Source organism: Phyllobates terribilis, unplaced genomic scaffold (genome assembly GCF_046119375.1).
Source record: "Phyllobates terribilis strain yellow unplaced genomic scaffold, ASM4611937v1 Scaffold_2__4_contigs__length_985480577, whole genome shotgun sequence".
Lineage (NCBI taxonomy): Eukaryota > Metazoa > Chordata > Amphibia > Anura > Dendrobatidae > Phyllobates > Phyllobates terribilis.
This window is the reverse complement of record NW_027362762.1, coordinates 757,379,028-757,391,471: the sequence shown is the minus strand read 5'-3', so window position 1 is coordinate 757,391,471 and position 12,444 is coordinate 757,379,028. Positions and strand designations below refer to the sequence as shown.

At 50.6% G+C, this 12,444-nt stretch overlaps 1 pseudogene; it reads left to right on the top strand.

The window, feature by feature from the left end:
• Positions 1-12,444, top strand: part of LOC141247717 (uncharacterized protein CXorf38 homolog) — a 34,083-nt pseudogene that overhangs the window by 2,059 nt on the left and 19,580 nt on the right.

Genomic DNA, 12,444 nt, shown 5'->3' with positions numbered 1-12,444 from the left:
GCTATACTCACCCCCGAGGCCCCGGCGTGGCAGCAGCGCTCGTTCCTGTCTGGTTCCCGGCTGCCGGCATATTGCAAGACAGAGCGGTGAAGGGCCTGCGGTCACATGACTGTGACGTCACCGCAGGTCCTCAAGCGATGCCGACATTCAGAGTAAAGGCTTCGGAAAGGTGAGTATAAACTTTATTTGTTATTTTATTCTTTTTTTACAGGTACAATGGTACCCAGGTCTGGATGAGAGTTTCCTCTCCTCCAGAACTGGGTACCATCCGCACATAGAGACGCATAGAAGCCGCTTGTACAAATGTACAGTCGCTTTTTCTATGCGTTTCAATGCAAGTCAATGGCGGGAGTTCCGCTGCGCTTCCGCAAAATTAAATGACATGCTGCGGATTTTTGTACGCTGCATAAACGCTGCGGAAAAATCGGCAGCATGTGCATAGAACATGCGGAATCCCCTTGGGGACCATGGGGTGCGGATTACCTAGCGTTTCACAAGCGTTTCCGCTGCGGAAATTCCGCAGCATAAACGCTTGAAAAACGCTACGTGGGCACCCAGCCTAACACAGTTTTATCTTTCCTGTCTATTAATGATACAATGAGTAAACATCCATAGTGCAGGGGGGAAAAGTGTTTTGACAAATTTGATCTACTAAAGGAAAATTAGTGTGAATCATGCCTCAACGAAACAACTCAGAAGTGGTCCAGTGACGAATGAAGCTGGAAAAGGTTACAGGAGAAATTCTAAAGATCTGGGTGTTCATCAATCTATGTAAAAATTGTCTAAAATTCCTCCCACCAACCTTATTTTCCCCTTACACTCATCCTAATAACCTACTTAACATGTTTTCGGTTGTCACTTATTGTTGTAACCGCATTCCTCTTTGTCAACTCCCAGGGCTGAAAAAGAGGACATTTTTTCTTCCTGATCAACTGACTGGATCAGAATCCCAGCAGCCTCTGGCTTTCAGTTATAGGGGTGGGCCGGCGCTGGTCCGTTACTGTTTAGTACATAGTGAGCGGCAACTGAAACCATGGCTATCAGTCACTGCCAGAGACATGGTTAAAGCCATCACTCACTATGGTCTGAGTTGGACTACCCCTATGACTAAAAGCCGGAGGCTGCTGGGAGGAATAAAGTTAATTTTCTGCCAGCAGCGAGGCTCTCTGTGCGGGTGCCGGGAAGCTTAAGAATGTTATTAACCTGCAGATAAACCCCATATCTGCAGGTTAATAGCATTTTTTACATGGCATGTTCCCTCAAAGGCACACATGCCAAATCTGGTCCTCAGGGTGGTTTTATTTGGCCCGCAACACCAGAATCACCACCCCTATGTGGGGCCCATTATTCTGTATGGAGGACTATGTGGGGCCCATAATACTGTATGGAGGCCTACATGGGGCCCCTTATTCTGTATAGAGGACTATATGGGGCCCATAATACTGTATGGAGGATTATATGGGGCCGATTATACTGTATGGAGGATTATGTAGGGCCCATTATTCTGTATGGAGGACTATGTGGGGCCCATTATTCTATATGGTGGACTATGTGGGCCCATTATACTGTATGTAGGACTATGTGGGGCCATTATACTGTATGGAGGACTATGTGGGGCCTATTATTCTGTATGGAGAACTATGTGGGCCCATTATACTGTATGGAGGACTATGTGGGGCCCATTATTCTGTATGGAGGACTATGTGGAGCCATTATTCTGTATGGAGGACTATGTGGGGCCCATTATACTGTATAATGGTTGGCTCGCAACTTTCTCCAAGTTTTGCATTTGGACCCTCTGTGTGTTTGAGTTTGACATCCCTGCTTTAAGGCCTCATTCAGTCGTTTGCTTTTTTCAGATACAAGAAATACGGACCAATTATTTTGATCAGACTTTGATCAAAGTGTGGTCTGAGTGTCATCAGTTTTACTCATATGTAGAGAAAAAAAAAAAAAGTTTCTCCACTTTCTCCTTTCTGAGAGTCCATGAAAATTGGATCACACTTGGATGTCATATGAGTGCATTCCGATTTTTCACGAAACCATAGACTTGAATTGACGATTTTGATCTGACCCTCATGCTACTTCATTCCTTAGCATCTGGCTTTAAAAGACCTAGGGTGATGATGTCAGAGAAGTTTGCGGGGTGAGTAACAGTTTTGAAGACACCACCTTAGTAAACGTGTGAGGAGTCACAGTGATCCTGGAGAGAAGAGCTGTGAATTGTAGGTACTTCATGCTGCTTCTTATCTGCACAGCTGTACATAGATTTTACTACAAACCAGAAAAATAAGACTGGGAAAAATTAAACATCCTTCTAGACAACAGAAGCCAAGAAAAACCCTTCTTTCCAGAAAACATTGATGGGTATGTCTTCCAATTTGTTTAAGAGATCTGTTGTATCTCTGAGATATGAAGGGAGAGCCGTAACAAAGAATCTCAATAGCCTATCTAAGTCCACAGGGCATCAACCCCTGAGACGAGTGGTCATCCTTTTAGGGGATTGATGCCCTTATGAATCTTTGGAAGTGCATAAAACGTGGCTATTACAGGATATTTTGGGAGCAGAAAATCAAACTCCAGGAATTACTTAAGTTTGTTCTTCAGCACAGTCACTTTATTTTTAACTGCAAATATTACCATCTGCTCAGGGGCACGGTGATGGAAAGCCCTTGTGCTCCCACATATGTCAATTTGCTCCTGGTTGGAGGACACTGTGGTGTTCAGGGATGAGGATGTCGTCTGGTGCCCTAGGATTATTTTCTGGGGTCGCTATTTTGATGACATCCTTGTCCAGTAGGCAGGTAACCGAGGGTCATTTGAATCCTTTATGGAACATCTAAATACCAACAGCCTAGGCCTGTCTTTCACATTTGAAATAGGGAAGGAGGAGATTGCCTTTTTGGATGTCCTTTTATCTAAGGGGGATGATGGCTCTCTCAGGACTTCCATATTTCGGAAGCCCACGGCAACTAACAGCTTGCTGAAATGGGAGAGCCATCACCCTAAGGGGATTCGAAAGGGGCAATTCTTGAGGTTAAGGCGAAACTGCTCCTCCCTGGCTGAATTTAACAATCAGTCGGCAGACCTAAAAAGAAGATTCCTGAACCAAGGATATCCGGTGGGGACAGGCATGCATTGGGTGCCGATAGATCATCCCTTTTAATTCCAAAACAAAAATGGAGTCTGACTCTATTACACGTTTAATTGGAAAGTATGATGACCAATCCAATACGGTTAGGCTATGTGCCCACGATGCAGAAATGCTCTGAATTTTTCCTGAGCGTTTCTGCATCTCCCTGGCAGAAAAAAAACGCATGCGGATTGTACATGCGGATTGTACATGCGTTTTTCCTGTCAAGGACATGCGGATGTGAAGCGTTCTTCACATGCATTTCTGCATGCGGGTTGTCAAGCGCTTTCCAAGCGATTTTAGCATCACTTGGAAAGTGATTGTCAACTTGGTCACACTATATAAATCCATGTAACCGGCATGGATTTGACGCGCCCCCTGGGCCGTGTGTGCATATGTGTGGGTGACCCGGAGCCGGGTCTCTGGGGGTTGTAGTCTCCGTGGCGGCGACCAGATCCCGTGAGGCAGTCCGCTGAGGCTGGTGTGGTGTGCGCAGCAAAGGATGGGATAACTCCCCACGGGAAGAGTATAGCCTCAGGGCAGGGAATGTGGATGATGGGAGTGATGGTGCACAGGCGCAGTAGGAACGACTCAGAGTCTTTGCGGTTCAGTTCAGGGTCTTTACTGGTGATAATAAGGCAGACCCTCCCGGGAGTACTGGCTAGCATAAGGGGCCTGGTCAGTCTGTGAGCAAACAGGAGTTCCCCTGACCAGGTGGAGTTGTAGGCCTCCCCGTCTGACTGCACTCTTCCTGGCTACCTTGCTGTAAGCGAGTGGAAGTAGCCCACGTCCCTGAGTGTACCGTGTGGTGCTCACCCACCCGTATGGCTGATGACTTGGGGCCTTCTGATAGCCCCCGCTCCTCGATGGCAGTGCTGGTCCCTTGCTCGTGACTGAGACTCCAGGCTTCTATGGCCAGAGGACCTGAAATCCCCTGCCGGCGGGTTTCTGCTGCTGGGTATATATAAGTCCCCACAGCCTCGGACTCCTGTGTCCAGTTCTTAGCGTCTTCTGCCAGGAAGAACTCCGCTTAGCTCAAGTCCCTGGTCTTCAGCTCCTGCTCCTACAGAGCTCCTCGCTGTTACTTTCCCTGTGTCTGGAACAAACTCCAGGCTCTGACTGAACTAACCCTGCCCTAGATCCAGTTTATATAGGGCAGGTTCCTCCCCTATCTGGTCTGGGACAGGAGATGTTGCATGTTTAAGGGCTCCTGACCAGTAAACCTCCCACTTGCTCTCAGACGTAATATTTCTATTACTGTGGTAGCCAGACCCCTGGGGTGCCACATTCCCCCCTAGTGAATTTTAGTACTCCGGGACTAAGCACATTTTTAAGAAAACACAAATACAGGGTATGGTATAACAATAGCACAACATATGTACAAGGACATTTTGTCTTTAAGGTCACGGCGCTTCCGTAACCGGGTGTCCATATCACCCAAGGTGAAGTTTTTAAGCAGAGTAGGGGACCTGTCCAAAGCAAACCCCAAACGTTGGCCCTGGGCGTGGCTGCAAGGCGAAGCGAACTACTTTGGACCACACGGGACCACGCCAGACAGGTTTTTCTTCCGTGGCCGTCTTCGCAAGAGGAACAAAGTGCAACTATTTACAATGTAGTTCCGGTTATTCAGCTTCCATAACCTGTCAGTCCAAATAAACCTGAAGGGTAACAATAGGAACATAATTAATAAACAGGCAACAAACATAAACCATTTTCAACATTTGCAGTTTATAGGTAAATTCACATAATAGTTTAAATTCTTCATCGAGCGGGCATCTGTCCTCTAGTGCTCCTGGTGGACCTACGTAACCCACTATCTGGCTCTGCACTACAGGGTGTAGGAGGTGTTGCGGGTAGGTCTGGCAGCTTTCTGCGTACTCTTTGGCTTACTAGGGGCACGGCAGGCTCACTACTAGCAGAGGGTTGATTCTCCTGGGCTGCTTGTATGGATTCTTCTGCCTCCTGGGCCGGCTGCTCTTCTGACACTCCCTGTTCTTCTGTAGGCCCTCGAGGGGCTGGCTGGAGAAAGGTGAGGACGGGTACCACGTCTGCGTTGTTGATTTGAGTCCAGGACCGGGGAAAGTCTCCGAGTACGGTACTGATCATTTCTTCCCTTTCCTCTGCGGGTTGAAGGTTCTCTTGATCTTCGTCAGGGCTTTGCAGCTGCTTGGGACACTTTTTCAGGTGGTCTCTGGAGACAATGGCTGTGGTCTCTCCTCCATCCTTACTGATTATGCAGACTTTTGGATTATCATGGCTTGAGGGCAGTACTGTGTACGGGTCCTTCTCCCACTGGTCGTCCAACTTGTGGAGCCGCCTCTTTCTCTTCAAGACCTGCTCTCCAGGTACCAGGGGAACAGCGGGAGCATGCTGGCTATAAGTCTTCTCTTGCCTTTCTCTGGCTTGAGACAGACTTCGCTCGACACTCTCCTGTACTTTCCGATACTGCTGCTGCCGTTCTGTATCCCAGTCTGCTTCTGGCGAGGTGTCCTCAGGTGTCAGGACTCCCATATCCAGGTCAATAGGCAGCTTACCAGGTCTTGCTCTCATTAGGTAAGCCGGGGTACAGTTGGTGGAACCTACGGGGATGTGATTATACAAGTCCACCAGATCAGGCAGTTTTTCAGGCCACAGACTGCATTCTTCCAGGGGCAACGTTTTTAGCAAGTCTATCACCACTTGGTTCATTTTCTCACATAGTCCGTTGGTCTGAGGGTGATAGGGCGTTGTTCTTATCTTCCTGCAGCCATACAGATTGCAGAACTCTTGGAAGACCTCCGCTTCGAAGGCTGGCCCTTGGTCAGTCAACACTTGCTCCGGATACCCGTGTGGACGGCAGAAGTACTGCTGGAAGGCTCTAGCTGCTGTTTGAGCCGTTACGTCCTTGACAGGGACCACCACCAGAAACCGGGAGTAGTGATCTACAATGGTGAGGGCGTAGACGTACCCAGATTTGCTTGGAGCCAGTTTCACATGGTCCAGGGCTACCAGTTCCAGTGGCTGCCTGGTGATGATGGGCTGCAGGGGAGTCTTCTGGCTGGCACGGTTTCTTCTTCTTAGGCTGCACGGGCCACAGTCTCTGCACCACCTCTCGATGGCTCCTCTCATGCCTACCCAGTAGAACCGTCCACGCAACAAGAACTCCAGCTTCTTCCATCCGAAGAGTCCTGCTCCGTCGTGGTATGCCTCCAGAACCATAGCCGCGTCTCGTCTTGGGACCACTACCTGCCAGGTCAGCTCATGTGTCCTAGAGTTGACCATTCTCCGGCACAGATTCTCCTTGTAAAGAAACAGTTTACTTTTCTCCTTCCACAGTTGCTTGGTCTCCTCCGGAGCGTCTGGGTCAAGACGGGCATCAGCATGTGTCAGCATTTCCTTCACCAGACGGACTGCGGGATCACTGTCTTGTGTCTCCGCCCAGCTGTAGTGGGGTAAGTGATTGAACGTAGCAGAGCGCCTGTCCCTTACACGGTGGGAATAGGGGTAATCCCATGACGGTGGAACGCAAGGAGCTCGACTTCTTCCAGTTCTTCTGGATCTTCCCCTACGTCCGGCAAGTTTGGCATTCTGGACAGGGCATCCGCGTTGGCATTTGAGCGTGCCGCCCGGTATTTGATGGTGAATTCATAGTTGGTCAGGCGGGCCATCCATCTCTGCTCCAGGGCACCAAGTCATGCAGTGTCCAGGTGTGTCAACGGGTTGTTATCCGTGTACACGGTGAACTTGGAAGAGGCAAGGTAATGCTTGAAACGTTCGGTCACTGCCCACACCACTGCCAGGAACTCTAGCTTGAATGAGCTATAATTCTCAGGGTTTCTCTCCGTGGGCCGTAGTTTTCGGCTGGCGTAAGCGATTACCAATTCTTTCCCCTGCTGGATCTGGGACAGTACGGCTCCTAGCCCGATGTTGCTCGCATCCGTGTGGAGGATAAAGGGCTGGCCGTAGTCAGGGTACCCCAGGATTTCATCCCCCGTGAGGGCCATCTTCAGCTGGCGGAAGGACTCCTCTTCCAGCTTTTCCCACCTGAAGGGCGGCTTCTGGTTTTTGGCCTTCCTGGATTGACCTATCAGGAGGTCCTGCATAGGAGCTGCCATTTTGGTGAAACCGGGAATGAATCTTCGGTAGTAGCCTACCAACCCGAGGAACTGCCGCACTTCCTTTATGCTGGAGGGTCTTGGCCAGTCTTTAATCACGGTGATCTTATCGGGGTCGGGAGCCACTCCGTCAGCACTCACCACGTGTCCCAGGTACTGCACCTTTGGTTTCAGCAGGTGACACTTGGAGGGTTACACCTTTAGGCCGTAGCTTGCCAGGGCGTCAAACACTTCTGCCAGGTGTTTCAGATGGTGCTTGTAGGTTTTGGAATAAACTATGACATCGTCCAGGTATAACAGGACCGTCTCGAAATTCCGGTGTCCCAGACAGCATTCAATCAACCGCTGGAAGGTTCCTGGTGCGTTGCAGAGCCCAAACGGCATACAGTTGAATTCGTTGAGACCCATCGGGGTGGTGAATGCGGTCTTCTCCTTGTCTGCCTCTGCTACAGGAACCTGCCAGTACCCGCTAGTAAGATCCAAAGTGGAGAAGAAGTTAGCAGATTTTAATGCAGCTAAAGATTCTTCTATTCTAGGTAACGGGTACGCATCTTTGTGTGTGATACGGTTGACCTTTCTGTAGTCTACACACATTCTCATTGTGTTGTCCTTCTTTTTCACTAGAACTAGTGGAGCTGCCCAGGGGCTACAGCTGTCCCTGATTACCCCAGCCTCCTTCATATCCCGCAACATCCCCTTTGCATGCTGATAGTGTGCAGGGGGTACAGGTCGGTATCTTTCCTTTATGGGTGGATGGTCTCCTGTGGGGATGTGATGTTCTACCCCCTTTACTCGCCCGAAGTCTAGCGGGTGTTTACTAAAGACTCTTTCGTACTCCTGAACCACCCGGTAGACTCCCTGTTTTTGGTGTGAGGGAGTGGAGTCAGTACCCAAATGCAGTTGATGACTCCAGTCCTCCATTTGTTTCTTAGAGCCGTTACCTTCCTCTGGTTGAGATGGAGGCAAGGGTTCCACGGCCCTTACTGAATTTTGGTTTATGGTGAACAATTTGGCTAGCGTGGCATACCGGGGCAGGTATACTTCTCTCTCCCCGATATTTGTGATGCGGACAGGTACCCTCCCATGGCGTACATCGACCACCCCCCGTGCTGTCAAAATGGTGGGCCTACTGTCTGAGTAAACAGGTTCCACCATTGCTTGGTAGTCTCTACCTCTTAGACCAATAGCTGCCCGGCACCAGATCATCATCTCACTTTTCGGGGGCATGGCAATAGGGAACGGGTCACACATTCTCACGCTACCAATCTCACCACCAGATAGTTCCACTTGTTGCCGTTTCATCAGTGCCCGGATCTCTTTTTGGAGAACATGCTGCTTGCTGGAACTGGCGTTCTTGGCAACCTGCTGTAAAATGAGAATTATCTCTGCAAGACAATTTTCAATCACATTAGTTCCCAAGGTTATTTTAGGGTGACTCTCATGACGGTCAATGTCCACAATAATCAGTCCTTGTGCCGCCAGTTCGACTTTAATGGTCACCTCTTTGAATCCCACCTGCGGCACGGGCTGACCATTGCAAGCGATGATACTCAGGTCGTCATCTGGGTAGCGGGTTATGTCCGAGTCATTCCAGTACCGCTTAAAGAGCACATAAGGGATGGTAGTTACCTGTGACCCGGTGTCTAGTAGGGCACTCATTGGAATGCCATCCAGTACCACAGGCAAGACTGGACGTCCCCCTAAATATTTATCAGGCCAGTTTGAGGGGCCTGATGATCTTACACCTGGGAGTTGGCCCTCTGCCCCAGGTTGTGCCCGTTTAAATGACAGTACCTTGCCATATGTCCGGGTTGATTGCAGCGGCGGCAGATGGGTTGTCCGTCCTCGTTGTATCTGTCGCTGGGTCTTCCTCTGGACGATGGGATCCTCCTCTGTCGGAGCCACGGGACGTCCTCCGGTCCGAATGCCAGCTGGATCTTTCCTGGAGGAGAGACCTGTAAAGACTGCACAGTTCTGGTTAGCGCGGCTACGCTTTTAGTCAGCTCTTGGACCTGATAGTGCAGGTCTGTAGCCGGGTTGTTGTCCAAAGCCTGTTCACCAGCTCCTACAGACTCTGTAGACAAGGGCACCGCCTCCTGATGATAGGTAATAGCAGGGCGCCGGTGGGTTACAGCGCTACCCGGTGCCGGTTCTCGGAGCACCCGGATGGCCCTGTCTTTGAACTTTGCAATGTCTAAACCAGGGTTCTGCAAGGCCATTGCACGTAACTGGGTTCAGTGGGCGTTGGACAGCAAACCCTCAATGAATTGCTCAGTTAACAGTTCATCTGCATTCTGCACACTGTCAGGGTCTGCCTGTTTGATGGCTCCCAGGGCCTCTTGCAAACTCAAAGCATAGTCTCTTATACTGTCTTGGGCCCGCTGCTTGCACCCATAAAATCTCATTTTGATCTCGGCTGAGGTGCGGGTGTCAAAAGTGTCCTTCAGACGGGCCAAGATCTCTTTTACGGTCTCCTTGTCCCGGACTGACCAGGACTTTACTTCACGCTGGGCTGCGCCGGTTAACTGGCCTATCAATATGCTCACTTTCTGTCCCTCCGTCAGGGGGTATACTTTAAATAGGCTGTACAGTCTCTCTTTAAAGTCGCTTAGGGTATGCGACTCCCCTGAGTACTGGGGCAGCCAGGCCGCTCCGGGGATGTAAGGCATTGTGAACGGCATTACTGCGGCAGTGGCCGCGCTGGTGGTAGAGGGTCCCTCCGTGTCCGTCATCTTCCTCCCCCCTAGTTAAGTGTGGCCTACCTTCCGACGATCCTCTTCTGTAGGCTGCGGCTCCACTGGTGCTGCTCCGGACGAGGACCTTGCGTCGCGTCCTGGTGACGTCAGCGTCACTCTCTCTCCCTTCCAGGACCTTGCGCAGCGTTGGTGCGTGGGGCGGAGCTTCAGGTCTCGCGCGGTTTGGACGTCCACGCCCCTCTTCTTCCCACGCGGCGTCCTGAAGATGGCGTCCGATGGCGGGAAAACGGCTGAAGACGGCGGGAAACGACTGAAGATGGCGGGAGACGACTGAAGATGGCGGGAAACGGCTCCGGATGGCGGGAAAACTCTTTTTCAGGTAAGTGCAAAGTCTTTTTCAGGCACGCAATACCCATTTGTGGCGGGTTGGTTTGAATCCTGCCAACTCCGCCAAAGTTGACGCGCCCCCTGGGCCGTGTGTGCACGTGTGTGGGTTACCCGGAGCCGGGTCTCTGGGGGTTGTAGTCTCCGTGGCGGCGACCCGGTCCCGTGGCTCAGGGTGGTCAAACCAATGGCAGTCTTTATAGGGTTTTTGTGGTTTAATGTCCGACTACGCCACCCGTGGATTGCGGTCAGGTGTACCGCCGCTGCGAGGCAGTCCGCTGAGGCTGGTGTGGTGTGCGCAGCAAAGGATGGGATAACTCCCCACGGGAAGAATATAGCCACAGGGCAGGGAATGTGGATGATGGGAGTGATGGTGCACAGTCGCAGCAGGAACGACTCAGAGTCTTTGCAGTGCAGTTCAGGGTCTTTACTGGTGATAATAAGGCAGACCCTCCCAGGAGTACTGGCTAGCATAAGGGGCCTGGTCAGTCTGTGAGCAAACAGGAGTTCCCCTGACCAGGTGGAGTTGTAGGCCTCCCCGTCTGACTGCACTCTTCCTGGCTACCTTGCTGTAAGCGAGTGGAAGTAGCCCACGTCCCTGAGTGTACCGTGTGGTGCTCACCTGTATGGCTGGTGACTTGGGGCCTTCTGATAGCCCCCGCTCTTCGATGGCGGTGCTGGTCCCTTGCTCGTGACTGAGCCTCCGGGCTTCTATGGCCAGAGGACCTGAAATCCCCTGCCGGCGGGTTTCTGCTGCTGGGTATATGTAAGTCCCCACAGCCTCGGACTCCTGTGTCCGGTTCTTAGCGTCTTCTGCCAGGACGAACTCCGCTTAGCTCAAGTCCCTGGTCTTCAGCTCCTGCTCCTACAGAGCTCCTCGCTGTTACTTTCCCTGTGTCTGGAACAAACTCCAGGCTCCGACTGAACTAACCCCGCCCCAGATCCAGTTTATATAGGGCAGGTTCCTCCCCTATCTGGTCTGGGACAGGAGGTGTTGCATGTTTAAGGGCTCCTGACCAGGAAACCTCCCACTTGCTCTCAGACGTAATATTTCTATTAGTGTGGTAACCAGACCCCTGGGGTGCCACAGATTTATATACTGTGACCGAAAGAATGTTTAAAAATAAAAAATAAATCTATACTTACCTTCCGATGGCCCCCGCAGTCTTGCTTCGCTCCGTCCTTGCTGCCGGCAGATCGCGGTACACTGAAAGACCTGCCGACGTCAGCGTCGCGTGACCCGTCACATGACTATGACGTCAGCGCAGGTCCTCCAGTCCATCGCGATCTGCCGGCAAGGGAGGACGAGCGCAGCGGGGGCCATCAGAAGGTAAATATAATATTTATTTTTTATTTTATTCTTTTTTTTTTTACAGTTTCTATGGTACCCGGGTCCGGAGGAGAGTCTCCTGTCCTCCACACCCGGGTACCATCCGCACATTGAACGCATGGATTCCGCATGTGCTTATCTAGTGAAGCGGAATACATGCGTTCTAATGCAAGTCAATGGCGGCGAAAATGCAGCGCTTCCTCAAAATAATTGGTAGTGCTGCGTTTTTTTCCGCAATGATAATCCGCAGCGGAAATTTCCGCAGCATGTGCACAGCACATGCGGATTATCATTGGGGAACATGGCAGGCCTTCTACCATGCGTTTTGTAAGCGTTTCTGCAGCGTTTTTGCCGCTGCGGAAACGCTTCAAAAACGCATCGTGGGCACACAGCCTTATGGACATATTGAGAAAACATTGGCAAATTTTGAGAGCTTACCAGGACATAAGTGGTCTTGTGTCTCCAGGCCTGTCCGTCACGTTCAGGAAAGGGAAATCCATCTGACATAGGATTGTACATAGTCATTTTGTCCCGCCAAACAAAGAAAGGAATTGGCTGGATAGAAGGGCTCTGGGCACCTTTAGGTGCGGTCATTGTACCTTTTGCCGTTAGATATCCCAATCAAATTAATTTAAGAGTGCTGTAACAAAGAGAGTATATAACATGAAGTGTTCCGCTAACTGCAGGACAGTGGGTGACGTGTATCTGTGCACATGTGTTTGTATTCAATGAGAATATTTCATTCATTCAGATCTAGGATGTGTTATTTGAGTGTTCCCTTTATTTTTTTGAGCAGTGTATGTTTGC